This window comes from Tiliqua scincoides, chromosome 1 (assembly GCF_035046505.1).
Source record: "Tiliqua scincoides isolate rTilSci1 chromosome 1, rTilSci1.hap2, whole genome shotgun sequence".
Taxonomy (NCBI): Eukaryota; Metazoa; Chordata; class Lepidosauria; order Squamata; family Scincidae; genus Tiliqua; species Tiliqua scincoides.
In genome coordinates, this window is record NC_089821.1 from 198,624,725 (window position 1) to 198,637,097 (window position 12,373).

General features: G+C 48.6%; 1 protein-coding gene across 1 annotated transcript in view; it reads left to right on the plus strand.

Moving 5' to 3' along the window:
* The first annotated feature begins 9,404 nt into the window (after positions 1–9,404).
* Positions 9,405–12,373, plus strand: part of DSE (dermatan sulfate epimerase) — a 44,164-nt gene continuing 41,195 nt past the window's right edge. The window contains exon 1 of the mRNA XM_066610961.1: positions 9,405–9,639. The gene's annotated coding sequence lies outside the window, so the exon portion shown is untranslated. The remainder of the gene's footprint in view (positions 9,640–12,373) is intronic.

Here is a 12,373-nt window from a genome sequence, read left to right on the forward strand (position 1 = left end):
ACCCCTGCTGTAGAAGTATGATGTCCACATATGCAGTGGAGAAATGTTATTATTCTTCCCCCTCAAAAGAGAAGATTGAAAATTGCATAAATCAGCCTCAGGTACATACCGTGCTCTGCATCAAGTGCCTGCCCCACTGTGTGGTGGAGGAAAGCAGTAGCCAGTCCTTCTGAATTGCATGAACAGGAGTGCTGCCTGGTGAGTATATGAATGGGGCCATCAAAACAACAGCAGGATTATAGAGAGGTTTGTTGGCACAGGCTTTGGGCAGCTAAGCTCAAATTGCTTTAGCATCACACGGCATTTGCTTATTATCTTGATTCATAATGATGTTGAGATTCTTCCTTTTCTGCACACTTCAGTCCTTTGGCAGCACAATAGATCAAGGACCAAAACAAGTTACATGGTGGTGGTTGTTTTTTTTTTTTCCAGAAGATTAGCAAATACAACAGCAAGTCTTACTGATGTGCCTTATTGTGTTTCAGTGTTGTAACACAAATTGCTGCAAAGCAGTTGTGACCAGGAGCTTTTACAAACTGTACTTGTAGTTGGTACAGGAATACCTAAACACTGAACAGCATTCATCTATGACAGGGGTGCCCAAACCCCGGCCCTGGGGCCACTTGTGGCCCTCAAGTTCTCTCAATGCGGTCCTCAGGGAGCCCCCAGTCTCCAATGAGCCTCTGGCCCTCCAGAAATTTGTTGGAGCCCACACTGGCCTGATGCAACTGCTCTCAGTGTGAGGACAACTGCTTGACCTCTTGTGTGAGCTGTGGGATGAGGGCTCCCTCCACTGCTTGCTGTTTCACGTCTGTGATGCAGCAGTGGCAGCGAAGGAAAGGCCAGCCTTGCTTTGTGCAAGGCCTTTTATAGGCCTTGAGCTATTGCAAGACCTTCATTCATTCATATAAGTTCATCTTTAATATATTCATTTATGTAAACTTATGTAAATGTATTCAAATTTTAAATGTAAATTAATTCTTTTTTCCCCCGGCCCTCGACACAGTGTCAGAGAGATGATGTGGCCCTCCTGCCAAAACTTTTGGACACCCCTGATCTATGGCACTAAAAAAGCTCTTTCAGCTACTGAGCCACTCTGTACATCAGTCTGTTAAAAAGCTAGATCTAAAAAGTCTTTGCTACACCCCTGAGCTGTCATACTGCAGCCTTACAGCCCAATCCTGAGCTGCCCAGTGCACAGGGCTGCACCGATGCCAAAATGGCTGCTGCCACATCCTGCGCACTTTGGGCAGCCTCCAGCAGCTCCTCGGGAGAAGGGGACTTTCATCCCTTTCCCCCGGGTAAACAGAGTAGCCCCGCAATGGGACTACTCGATTCACCACCAAGCCAAAGGTCGGCAGTGAATCAAGAACCGCTGTGTCGGGTGGTGAGCTCGACACAGAGGCTCTGGAACCAGTGGAGCTTTGCTCCACCAGTCCCACCTTCCTCCCTTCCCCTGGCGCACCTCCTCCACACTCTCTCCCTGCCCTCCACCCACCTCTCCCCTCCCTGGAACATCTCCTCCATGCCTCCCCCCACGACTCCACTTACCTCTCTGCTGCTTGCAGAGAGTCTGTGTGACTGCTGATCAGCGGAGCTGCAGCAGCTGCCTGGCACTAGCCCAGCACTGGCCAGCACTGGGCTATCACTGGTGCGTGCCTTATGGCACGTTTCTGACAGTGTGTGCCAGTGGTGAGCTGACATGCACTATTCAGGATTGGGCTCTTAGTTCTCAGGGCCAAACTACATATCATGCAAAGACCCATAATCAAAGCTCACAACATATTTTTTCTGTAATTCAAAGCATATGGAAGGGTGTTAATTTGACCAGTGAAGCACTACTGTGACAGGGGAGGGGGAAAATATGCCCCTGCACCATTGCTCCTGTCAAAATCATCCACACCAAAGCTGTTATTAGCTACAGCACTGTTTCTGTGATCTCTCTCTCTCTCTCTCTCTCTCTCTCTCTCTCTCTCTCTCACACACACACACACACACACACACACACACACACACACACACACACACCAGCTTTGAAGTAAAGAAAAAGACATTGGAAAGTCCAATTATAGATCTACTAGTTTGATGTGTAGTTTAGCACTCGCTGGGATGGCAAACCTGTACTTGTTCGCTGTACCACTTCAGATCTCATGTTGGGGGTCTAACATGAACAGAAGAAGCTGTCTTATACTGTGTCAGACAATTGGTCCATATACAATTGAATGTATATGCTTCCTTCCCATTCCCCCCCCCCCCCAAAAAAAAAAGCAATCTCAACATAAAATATTTTGATGTCAGACAGAAGATTTCTCCACCTCTCCGACCCTCACATGCCAGTTTTTATGTGCAGGATTTACAGTATACGGGAAGTATTCCATGGTGTACGTCGCACTTCCACTCTGAAGTGGTTCAGCCCAAATACAGGCTACCACATAGTAAACACCAGGCCAAAGAAACATTAAAAAGAGAAGGAGTTTGGGAAAAGGTCAAGAAGACAGTGCAACCCATGGCTTAGTTTCAAAAAGAGAAAAAGGAACAGAGATTATACGTCTCCCAGCTTTCCTTCCCTACCCTCATGAAGCCAGTTTCTGAGCAAGGAAGGGGACAGAGTATTCCACACATCATTCCTGGGTCTGGAGAAAACTAGAGATGCTGGGTGAGGAAAATCAACTGGTCAGCCAAGGTGACAACTTGGTTATCAAATGGTTGATGACTATGTGAGAAGTGTTTTATAACAAAAAAAAAAAACATGATGCACAAGAAAGACGTCTTAGACCCCAGTCCTTATTGGGGCCTTATGCTGTCAGAACTAGTGTTCTGCAAGGTTCTTTATGGCTGTTGCAAAAGGCAACAAGGCATTTTGAGCAGCTGGGGGAGGGGGGTTGGCTGAACATGAGTGGCCTCACAATGACCCCTGGCATGCGGAAGTCAGCATAGGGGACAGGAGGGAGGCAGGAGGTGGATGGAATGGGGAGGGGAGGGGAGGGGAAGGACCAATGCAGAGATTGGGGCAGGGAGGGGTTGGATAGAGGTCAGGAAGGGGCAGTAAGTGGAAATGACACCACAGATATCTTATTCCCTTCTTGGCCTTGATCCACCTTCCCAGGTCCATTCAGACTTGTGCCATCGAAATAGCTGGTGCAGGTCTGAGTAGACCTAGTGAAGCAGCAAGGAATGAGCAATGCTCCCTTACCCAGAAGATACCTCAGGGACTACCCCCCCCCCTTTTTTTGATGCAGCACTACACTTCAGTGGCATGGCTGCATCAGTGTGGGTGATTTAGGTAGAAATGGGCTGCCCAAGTCTCTTTCCTATTTTATATGCTGACTCCACCAATTACAGATGTCCTAGTTACAAACTGCTGCATTGGCACCTTTGTACAAACCCAGTATGCCCTGTGGTGGTGCTTTTGTGCAGGCATAATACCACTGGGCCAATAAGAAGAAGATGTCTCAACGTAAGTAGCTTTCAATTTAAGTACACATCCCTGGATCCTAATTTGTACTTAAGAAGGGGACTCAGTGTCAAATCCTATCCAGTTTTCCATTGCTGGTGCAGCTGTGCCAATGGGGTGTTCACTGCATCCTGTGGTGGGGAGGCAGTCACAGAGGCCTCCTCAACGTACGGGAACATTTGTTCTCTTACCTCAGGGTTACACTGCAACTGCACTGGTACTGGAAAGTTGGATAGGATTGGGTCCTTAGTGTATATGAAATCAACAGTCTTGAGGGGGAAATGCTTCAGTAGGTGCGTGATTGTTGAAGAAGACTTTCAAGAGTCCCCTGGACTGCAAGGAGATCAAATCAGTCAATCCTACAGGAAATTAACCCAGACTATTCATTGGAAGGACAGATGCTGAAGCTGAAGCTGAAATACTTTGGACATCCCATGAGAAGGGAGGACTCTTTAGAAAAGACCCCAATGCTGGGAAAAATTGAAGGCAAAAGGAGAAGGGGACGGCAGAGGATGAGATGGTTAGATAGTGTCACAGAGGCAATGAACATGAATTTGGACAAACTCTGGAAGTTAGTGGTAGACGGGAGCCTGGCATGCTGTGGTCTATGGGGTCATGAAGAGACGGACGCGACTTTACGACTGAACAACAAGGCACATGATGATTTTTGTCTCCATGCCAATTGTGGAAGCATTGTTTTTGGGAGTAGTGTTGGATATTTTGCCAGAGCTCACTGACTGCTTTCACCTTCCCCATTGCCAGAACTTGCTGATGTGGCAGCTTCCTCTTGCAGACAAAACGTGTTGTGATATTTTGCTCCATCTGACTGACTGCTGGCCTCAGCTTAGACTTTACTGAAACAGAGCAGGAAGGGAGGGGGGGGGAGAGAGCCAGAAAAAGGGAGACCCAAAAGGAAATGTAAACCAGTGAATTCAACTTACAAGACAAGACCTCAAGGAAGACTAGTATGAGTTTTCCTTCCACTTACCACTATTTCTGTTCTATATCAGGGAGAAGAATCATTCAAGTATGAAAAGTATTGTGCTAGGGCAGTGGTATTCAAACTGGGGCGTTGCGATGCCCCAGCCTGAGGGTCCTGCTCTCTTTCCCCTTAAGGGGTGGGGGCAGCCGGGAGGCAGGGAGGAGGCAGCGGCACGATCCCCAGGATTGCGCCACTCAGGGGGGCTGCAGGGGCTTGGGTACACTTGCTCAAGCCTCCTGCAGCCTCCTGGGGGTGCGGGGAGCCCTGCGCAACCTTCAGCAGGGCTCCCCAGGTCAGGGAAAGTGAGAGTGGGGTGATCGTGTCTCGCCTCTGCTAAACTGGAAGTGGAGCGCGATCGCTCCTCTTTCCCTTCTGACGGGGCTGCAGGGACTGGGGTGCACCCTGCAGCAGCCGATTGCGCTCTGCTTCCGGTTTTGCGGAGGCAGAGCTCAAGCTCTCCACTCTCCCTTTCCCTGACCTGGGGAGCCCTGCAGGCACTCGCGCAGGGCTCCCCGCACCCAGGGACGGCTGCTGCAGGGACTGGAGGGTGCACCCCAGTCCCTGCAGCCACCTGAGTGACGCGATCCTGGGGATCATGTTGTTGCCCTCCCCCTGCCCCTGCTGCCTCCCCCCAGCCCCCACAAGACTTACTGCGGGTTTCAAACTCCCGGAGAGTTTGAAAACTGCTGTGCTAGGGGGGAAAAGTAGTGAGGATTGGGAGGCCAGAGGGCAACTAGTTCACCCACACTCTAGAGACACAGAGGCAGAAAAAAAATGTATCAATTTTCAGTGCCAGCACTAGCTTGCTGAGGTTCATGGGGCAAAGGCCACACTGGGTCACCCGTGATACCCCCACATTCCCAGGCTTACCAGAAGGGACAGAGAGCAGGCTGTGGCTCCTCTCAACTACCCCATCAAGGAAGATGCTTGGTGGTGGTGGTAGGTCATAGAGATTTCTGACCAAGGGACTAAGGGCCCAATCCTAAACAGTGCGTGGCAGCTTACTGCCAGCATGCACTTTTGCAAACATGCCTAAAGCACGTTTGCGAGGCCCGAGCACCAATGGAGTTCCAGTGCTAGCTCAGCGCTGGCCAACACTGGGCTACTGCTGGTGGATCACCGGTGCTCTGCCACTCAGTAGTTGTGCAGACCAACAGACAGCGGAATGGTAGGTGGGGGTGTAGGGAGAGGCGGGGAGGAGGTGTTCCAGGGTGGGGAAGGTGGAGGGAAGGCAGGGGGGGTAGAAGGAGGCGTGCCAGGGTGGGAGGGAGGTGGGAGCAGTGGAGCTTTGTTCCACTGAGCCTCCACATCAGATCCACTGCCTGACACAGAGGCTCTTGATTCTATAGTGCCCCAAGGGTTGCCATAGAATCAAGTAGCCCCATTTCAGGGTTACTTGCCTTACCCGGGGTAATGGGACAAAAGTCCCCTTCTCCCAAGGTACCACCTGTGCTGCCTGGTTAGCGCTCAGGATGCTGCAGCAGCCATTTTTGGCACTGTGGCAGCCCCACACTACGGGCACCATAGGATTGGGTTGCCCAACCCCAATCCTATGCATGTCTACTCAGAAGTAAGGCCTATAGTAGGATTGCAGCCGAATGCAGCAGCTGCTGCCCTTTCTCCTGTTCAATGGGAGCATTCCCTAGAGATCCTTTGATCACACAGAAGTTGCACGGGGTGCCTCTATTTGTAGCTAGGTGCAGTGGTGGTGCAAGTCTCTCAGCCAATTCACACCACTGGTACTGGGAAGTTCTGGGCTCAACTGGGTGGATCTTCTGGCACTTCTGAGCAGTTTAGGACCAAATGCACAAGACACACAGATGTATTTACTTGTCTGTTGGAGCCACATGGGGCCATGACTGGGATCAGGACTGCAGAGGGTCTTTAACACTTTACCATCATGCTGTTTTCCTGCAGGAAAAATTGCCACTTTGAAGCAGCAAGCTATCCACTGTAGTAAGTGGCATTTTTAAGATTAAATTGCTGCTTTGTAGTGTTTTTCTGTGAGCATAGAGATAATTACCATCTATCTCTGCACATCAGGCACAATCCAAATAATGGCTCTGTATGACTCTTTTCAGCCCCACTAGACGCTGTTCCAGAACCACCATTCAGAGTGCGATACCAGAGTCTTTCGAGACTGAAGGTTGCCAACAACACATGACTCTTTCTTTGAATGGCTTTTTCTTTCCTGTGTGCAAAGAACCCTAAGCCTGTGACCACACAGTGATGTATTTAGCGTCACATATAGTTTGGCTCTTAGTCCAGGTAATAACTCTATATAAACAATGGTGGTTATTTTATAATCTACCTCTTAATTTTTTTATTTCATCACATTCATAACTTCAGGGCTTGTCCCACTGTGTCCTCACAACACTCATACAGGAAACATTTGTCTGTTTGCTTCATTTTTACTTATTTTTAAATGAAGATACAGGCAGCGGGCCCTACCCATGGATTCAACACTCGTGGTTTCACTTATCCATGGATATCTAGGGGAACCCACATGTCAATTACAAGTAACTTTATTTACTGTAGTAGCACTTGCAGCACAGGAGCTTCTTGCTTAACATTCTTCCTTAACTGAAGAACTGAAGGTGCAGCCAGCCAGCCTGCATGCTAGACAGTCACATCTTCAATCTACTGGTGTATAGAGGGTGCATCTTTGGACTTCCAATGCAGTTGAATTCTCTGTTTGGCTGTGGACAAAGCTCTTCCTATTCACTTACACTACCATGCTTTGAAGCTCCAAGCCACATAGTTCAAAATAACAGGCATGTCAGAGAATTTCAGTGAAATCACCTGCATTAAATTCGTAAACACGTTGAACCAAATATCTCAGGCCCCTTAGAAACTCCTATGCTGTAGGTTGTCTGGAGAGACCCTGAAGCACCAACATGTAGACAACGTGTTTCTTTTGAAAAAGCCTCCAGGGAGTACAGTAGGCATGGAAAACCCATTTTTGTTGGATTGACCACAGTTCATTCATTTGGGAATTGGTAGTGACAGCTAATCAGTGGCTCCTGTTACTCTCCACTGATGTTCCCCAGCCTTCATTTCCAGTTCCTCATTCCAGTCTTCCCTCAGTGCTAGCACATTAGACATATTTGATCAGGTCTTGCTACCCTTCACATAGGAATATGCCTGGGATGTGTGAGGGAGGTTCATAAGATTCAGGCAACAGGCAGGGCTTGGAGCCACAGCCAATGGTAAGGGACTATGCATTTGGAAAGTGAACTGTGAAATTGCATATATTGCCATTCTACTGAGAACTTAAGGACACAAAATTACCATCTGGTGCAATTAGGTGGTACAGAGGAACTGCTCAAAATCTTGAGCAAAACTGCTCAAACTGCTCCTAATCTTTCTTTCTTTCTTTCTTTCTTTCTTTCTTTCTTTCTTTCTTTCTTTCTTTCTTTCTTTCTTTCTAAGAAATCTTAGTTTTTAAATTGTCACAGGGCCCAATCCTGAGTGAGCCTTGGGCCAGTGCAAATCCCTTACGCCAGCCCAGGAGGGTCACAAATTTGCACCTCCTCAAGAGTTGGCTGGGCCAACACAGGGCCAAGTTCGGATTCCGCCTCTGCGCTGACTCTGGCAAGGAAGGTTGCGTTGGCTGAGCTTGGCCAATGCAAGGGTCTGGCGAGGGTGGGGAGGAGCAGGAGAGGAGTGGGGAGGGAGATGTTCTAGGCTAGTGGTTCTCAAACTTTTAGCACTGGGATTCACATTTAGAATGAGAATGTGTCAGGACCCACCAGAAGTGATGTCATGACTGGAAGTGACATCATTGAGCAGGAAAATTTTTAACAATCCTAGGTTGCAATCCTACCCACACTTACCCAGGAGTAAGTTCTGTTTACTATCAATAAAAGTGTATACACTTTTATTGTTAAAAGTGTATATACAATAGCCTGTTAAAAATATAGATCTGTAACATTTCCCTAAATGCAGTCACATAGCCTGGTAGCATTAAATCTACTATATCAATGTTTCTCAGACTGTGGGTCAGGACCCCCTAGGTGGGTCACAAGCCAATTTCAGGTGCATCCCCATTCATTTCACTATTTTATTTTTTATTATATTAGATTGGTCTGTGACTGCATTTGGGGAAATGTTACAGTTCTGCAGTTTTAACATGCTACTATATATAGGCTTTTAAATAATGATAGTCGGTGGGACTTACTCCTGGCTAAGTGTGGGTGGGATTGCAGCCTAGGATTTTCTGCTTGATGATGTCACTTCCGGTCATGACTTCACTTCCAGTGGGTCCTGACAGATTCTCATTCTAAAAAGTGGGTCCCAATGCTAAATGTTTGAGAACCACTGTACTATATTAAAAATAAAATATTGAAATGAGTGAGGACCCACTTGAAACCTAGTGGGTCCACACACACAATTTGAGAAACGCTGCGCTAGGCCAACAACACAGTGGGTGTAGGTAGGAGTAACCTCATAAATAACACAAGGGAAGGGGAAAATTGCACCTCCTGCCTCACTCAGAGCCCAACCCTATGCATGTCTACTCAGAAGTAAGTCCCATTAGAGTCAATGGGGCTTCCTCCCAGGAAAGTGTGGATAGGATTGTAGCCTCACAGCCCAATCCCATGCATATCTACGCAGAAGTAAGTCCCATGATGGTCAGTGTGGGGCTTACTCCCAGGGAAGTGTGGCTGGGCTTGGACGGAGGCCGCCGCAAGCCTTGGAGGGTGTGGGCGATGCGGTATCCAAGGCTTGCGCATGGGGTGAAGCCCCTTCCTCTTCCCCCATCACGCCCCTCTGGAAGTGGTTCTCCCGGCACAGCAGCGGCTGGCCGCCGGCTCTCCAGAGGCGCGCTTCGGGGAGGGGGGCTGCGCGACTCAGCTGCAGGGAGAGGCGGAGGAGAGCCGTCCCGCGAGGGGCGCAGGGGGGCCGCATTCCTCCTCCCCGGCCCGGAGACGCCTGCCCCGCTGCCGGGCGGGAAGAGGCGCCCAGAGGAGGCTGGAGAAGCAGCGGCGGCATCCAGTGCTGCGGCTGGGCCGCGGGGGCTCCTTGGCGGTGACGTCGCGGTCTCCTCCTTCTGGCGGCGGAGCTGCCGCGCCTGCAAAAGCCCTGCGTGCGCTCCGCGCGGCCCCGCGCACCCAGCAGCAGCTTGCCACCCTCCACCGCCATGCAGTGAGCCAGCCCGCCAGCCAGCGAGGGGGCTGCACCACAGCAGGCGGCCGGAGAGGTAAGGAGGAGGGCGCGGCGGCGGGCTCCATCCAGGCACGGCCCGCCAGCCCGGGCTTCCCTACCTGGGCCCTGCTCTCGCGGGTGACTTGGCAGCCTGGGGGCTGGAGTGGGGGGCAGTCTTGCTGTGGCAGCAGGAGGGCTGGCGTCATTGCCCGCGCAGTGCGCTCTGCAGATGCCCAGAGGCGCTCTTTCCCGGCAACGCTGCCGTGTTGGAAAAGGGTCCTAACAGCCCAAGCCTATGCTCGTCTACTCAGAAGTAAGACCCAGTGTAGTCAATGGGGCTCACTCCCAGGAAAGTGTGAATAGGATTGCAGCCATACAGCCCAATCCAGTGCCTGTCTACTCGGAAGTAAGTCCCATTATAGTCAATGGAGCTGACTTCCAGGAAAGTGTGGCTAGGATTGCAGTCTTGAGCTACAATCCTATCCACACGTACCTGGGAGCAAGCTCCATTGACGATAATTTAACTTACTTCTGAATAGATAGGCATAGGATTGGCCTCTATGCCTGTGGAGTAGGAAAAATAAGTTCAGCTGCGACTGACAGCCGGATCCTATCCACACTCCTGGAAGTAAGCCCCACTGATTCTAATGAGACTTATGTCTGAGTAGACATGCATAGGATTGGGCTGCAAGGCGGCAATCTGTGCAGGCTTGCTAAAGGAGCAGATCCTGTTGAACTGTGTGCAGTCTGTTGGACTGACTTCCAAGCAGATGTGCATAGGGTTGGTTCGTAACTCGGAGAAAAGTTCTGCTCCAGATAAGCAGGAGAACCACACTTCTTCTGTTCCCTATACCTTCCACAATAATTGAAGGATCTGGATCATGAACCCAGCAGTGTGGGGAACATTGGTAGGGTTGCAGTCATATACAGATTTACCTGGGACTGGAGTAAGTCCCAATGACATAAATGGAACTTCTGAGTAATAATGCATAGGATTGCACTACAAGACTGGAGGGGGTTGGCAGCATGTGTATTGATCCGATGATCTGACTGGTCCCTAGAGAGTTGTGTCTTGCTGAGCTCCCCTGCCTCCATCACTATGAGAACTGACCTTTTTGGCAGTAGTCTCAGTTCCCCTCTGTTGTGTGCAGTACTAGGTCCTTGCAAATACAGTTCCTCTGCTGCTCCAGTGACCCATCAGCAGGAATTGATGTGAAGGCATCGCCTGTGACTTGTGAAGTCTGGAAATGTGAAGCTTTGGGAGGTTAAAGTTCTGGCCTTGCTCTTGGAGCCCGTTAGGCGAGCATGACTTGGATCAAAAAATCAACCCTGCTAACTGGGCAATGAGGCATTTTTTCAAGTGGTGCTTCTCTTAAATTTAGCAGGGAGAGAATAAGTGTCCCTATTCACCCAAGCACAGTTTTTTCATGATAGCTGTTGCTGATGTTTTTCTGCATCTTTTTGGGACAAGAAAGCATGTAGTTGATTTTCCCTGTAAACTGCTTTGTGGACTTTTTGTTTGAAAGCAGTATGGTACATAAATGTTCTTAATAATAATAACTCCTTCCCCACAAAGGGCACGATTGGTTCTCAAAGTTGTTTCTCGGAGCATTGGTTCTCACAGTTTTTTGAGTGACAGTTCCCTTGACCTACTGGGCAATTGGCCATGGCTCCCTATGTCAGAATCGCAAACTGATTAGTCGTGGTGGATGGTTGCATTGGAAAAGTGGCAGAGAGAATCCATATGAGTTAGAAAGTGTGTTATACTGATACAGATCATTGGTCCATCTTCTAGCATGAGATTGTCTGTGGTGCTTAGCAGCAGTTCTTCAGCATTTCAAAAAGGCATCTTTTCAAGCCCTAGTTCCATTTTTTTATTTAGGCAGACCATTGCTCCATCTAACTCAATATTGCTGATGCTGACACAGCAGCTGTCCAAGGTTTTGGACAGAAATCTTTGCCTGCCTTAACTGGTCATGCCAGGGATTGGACCTTACCTGCATGTCATAAATGTGCTTAGCTGTCCTTTCCAAAATATCAGACCAGTTTCACATATGACACTTTTCAGTCTTTCTCTTTCTCTCTCTCATTGTTGGTGTTCAGGTGTGAAAGAGAAAGATACAGTTTTGATTTATGATCAAGTGGGAAGGTAAATCATCTTTGGTTACCTTTCAAACTTTCAGCAATATTTGTTTCATCAGTGTTCTATTCAAAGTGTTCAACTTTCCATTCTTGTTTTTCCCACACAAACATCAGGAATAGCTTTTATAAAAACATTTTAACCTGTCTTTCCTATGAGAATCTTTTTAGAATTACTGCTAGCAAGTATTGAATTTTAAAAGTCCTTAGCTAGGTTTCTAGTGCAGCAGCTCTGATTTGCAGAACCTTTGAGGAAGAACAAAAAGGGAAACAGATTCAGCAAAGGAAAAAGGAACACAGTTGCAGAGGCCGCCTTGACCCCCTGGCATTGTGTTTGTCTTCCCAAAGATACTGCATGCATATGATGTATTTCACCTCCTTATCTGCTGTACTACAATTGTATAGCCAGAAGCCTACTTGCTATTTGGCAGTGCAAGTGCCATGTCCTGTCTATGTTTCCAAGAACTTTAAAGGTTTTGTTTTTTTATTTGAAAGGCCATGTGGGCACACCTGGTGTTTTTGTCAGTATCAAGGCCAAACTGAATATATGGGCATTCATGAATAAATAAGAGTGCCTGTTTGAGGCTTTGCCCTTGCTTTATCCTTCATATGTGCACATTACTGTTGAAGCCTGTAGTACAGTGGTTATC